This window comes from Aquarana catesbeiana, linkage group LG04 (genome assembly GCF_042186555.1).
Source record: "Aquarana catesbeiana isolate 2022-GZ linkage group LG04, ASM4218655v1, whole genome shotgun sequence".
NCBI classification, from domain to species: Eukaryota; Metazoa; Chordata; class Amphibia; order Anura; family Ranidae; genus Aquarana; species Aquarana catesbeiana.
The window spans coordinates 690891789-690895061 of NC_133327.1; positions in this window are offsets into that span (position 1 = coordinate 690891789).

Genomic DNA, 3273 nt, shown 5'->3' on the forward strand with positions numbered 1-3273 from the left:
GATTTTTGTAGTTCTATATGTCAAAGCACAATGATATTCTAGGTGTATTTCACATTGTATGTGGAATCTCTTGTATCCTGAAGAGATGCTTATCAGTAGTGTATGTTGGGAGATAACTATTTGCTTGTAACTTGTTTTTGATTTCGGTTTACTAGTCTTTTTTTTTTTTTTTTTTTTAAAGCAGAACTAAAAGTTTTTTTTTTTTTTGGTTTTTCTTTTTTTTTAATGTACACTCTGAAATTGCAAGTTAAATAGTGTTTGTATCAGTGGCAGCTGGTGGTATATTTTTTTTTGGGGGGGGGGGGGGACAGCAAGCAATGCACCCACAGCAACCCGAGGTTGGTCAGGTCAACCCCCCCGGTCGCTTACCAGCCCCGCCCTTACCCCATCTATGACACGGACAGCGCTTCCCTCAGGGCAGTGTCTCCTCCTTGGCGTCACAGCGGCCGTGCACCTCCTCCTCCTCCTAGGCCAATAGAATCGCTTCACCTTTCGGGCCAAATGGGAAACGGGTCCCACTTCCCCTGATTGGCCGGGAGGAGAATCAGTGTGGCAATAGCTCTGCCTCCCTGAGCCCACCCTTTTTTTTTTTTTTTTGAAGCCTATTAGAGCCACTGACTCTAATCACGTGCTTAAAAAAAAAAAAAAAACCCATTGGAATTCATGTGTCTGGCACCCCGCATGTAGATTAGGGGGCCCCGGACGCATGGATGGGGGGGCAGCGCCCCTGAGCCCTGCATTACGGGGCTGCCACTGGCTTGTATGTATGCACACTCACAAAACTATGGGGTGTGTTATATCAAAACCATTTCAGAGCGATTCAAACCTGCATGTACATTTTGTTCTGTGCAAATGGGGGCAAAATCAGATTCTCTCTCCAGGTTGAATGTTCGTTCATAAAAAAAATAAATAAAAAAAAAAAGCAATTTGGGAAAATGTTCCATTATGGCCACTAGATGGAGCTGACGATCATAGTACAACTACCCCGTGAAAGACAAGATGTCTATACTTACCTATTCTGTAGTCACTTTGGCTCTTTGGTCACTCTTTTTTTCCACTGGGTAGTTGGAATAGTCATAGAATGGGGGAGGGAATAGGTTTAGGCCTAGTTCGAATTTGACTGGGCACTTTAATTATTATGATTAGCAGTTCCATCTGTAGCTTTTCCTGAGGTTTCTCCTGCTTCTGTGCAGGACCTGGAATTCTCTGACCTCTCGGCTTCAGCTCTGCTGGCTGCACAGCTCAGAGGTCAAAGACCGTTCACACCTTGAGGGCCGGTTCACATAGGTCCAGCCATTGTTCACAGCATGGGTTCTGGTTCGTTCCTGTTCAGGTGTGAAGCGGGTCCGAATTATTGCCTGAATTCGCACCTGAACCCGGACCCAAAGACGCACCGGACCCTTTTGGAATACGGATCGCGGCCGCTCCGGACCTCTGTGAACCGGCTCCATAGAGAGTCGGTCACACTCTCCTGTCATATGTAAACACACTCTTAGTCATTATGCTCCAATATTTTCTGTAGGGGTGGAGAGCACCACGGCACAGAACATTGCGGCCCCTCCTGGTCCCACCTTCACATTTGATTGACAGCTGCATTTTATTTAAAAAAAAAAGTAACAAGTGGCTGATAAAAGAACAGATGAGAGGGATGGTTGGGGTAGAGATAGAGCACCAGCCGCCACTGGCTCTGTTTTTTTGGGGGGGCGGCAAACAAAACCACCAGACCTCCCCCCCTGCACTTACCCCATCCAGGTCACGGGCAGCTTTTCACCGGCTCCCCCTGCGTCTCATCGGCTCATCCCCTCCCTGCTCCCAGCCAGTACAGTGGCTTCTCCTCTCTTCCTGATTGGTCGGGAGGAGAAGCAGGAAGACAATAGCGAATATTAATTTGGTAATGTCTCACAATTGGGTGGGCTCAGGTTGCAGTGCTCTACGCCCCGAGCCCACCCTTTTTTTGAAGACAGTTAGACCCTCAGGCTCTAATCACGTGCTTCAAAAAAACATTGAGATCCATGCGTCCTGCACCCTGCATGTAGATTAGGGGCCGGGCGCATGGATAAGGGGGGGGCAGCCCTAATGGAGCGGCCGCCACTGGATAGAACTGTCCTATCACATGCCCGGCTCCTGGAAATTTGAAGAATGACATCACTTCCCTCTGAGGGTAGCGCCACCATCATTGCCATTGCAGAACAGACTAGGCCAGTGATGGAGAACCTTGGCACCCCAGATGTTTTGGAACTACATTTCCCATGATGCTCAGCTACACTGTAGAGTGAATGAGGACCAATCATGGGAAATGTAGTCTCAAAACCATCTGGGGTGCCGAGGTTCGCCATCACTGGACAAGGCAAATGGTATTCAGATCATGTAAAATATGGATGATGCAAAAGGTTACAGATTTGCAAGTATGTATCCATTATTTATAACTTGGAATTCAGAGTGTTCACATAAAAAAATGATACTTTTTAGTTCTTCTGTAAGGTGTCTTCAGTTACCCTGTATTGCCAACACAACAACTAATGTATGTATGTATGTTTTATTATTTGTGGGGTGACTTGTTCTGTGAGTGGTGTGTGCATGCGTTGTTCTATCATGAGGGTGCAGGCTGGTCCTGGGCTACAACGGAAGAATCTTAATTTTATTGTCGGAGGTAAAACTCTGGGCCCTGCGTTGAATAGGCTGAAATAATCTGTAAGCACAGCGGCCCCTGTCATTGGGCCATTTCCTATTCAACTCCGAACTGCTGATACATGTGCTGGGGCTGGAAACACTACATTCTGCAAGACCAGGATGAACGCAAACAGGCCACCTTGTTTAATATTTCATCACGACAAATTCCCTGTTTTGATGTGCGTTCAATAGGCTCCACCCACTTTTGCAATGTGACTTAAAGGGATTCTGAAAAATTTTTTTTTTTTTTTACATTTTGCTCAAATAGAGCATCAAAACTTGACAGTTTAGTAGTATTAGGAACACTCCCAGCTCATCTGTCCTCTCCCGTAATTCCTTCACCACCACCACCACCCACAGCCCTTTGTCAGCCTCTAAGGTGTGAACATCCCCTTGTAAAACGTTTAGCTTGGGATGTGGCCTTCTGGCTCATAGGATGGAGGTGACATAAATGTGGGTGTGCCCAGACCTTTAAAAGGGCCATCAGCCTGACAGTGGGGTGGAGAAGGAGTAGACCCAACGTTTCTAATTGGCTCATAAATAGTGGAGGGATAATAATGCGTAGGACAATATACATCGTGCATTCCTGAGTCTTGAAGAAGT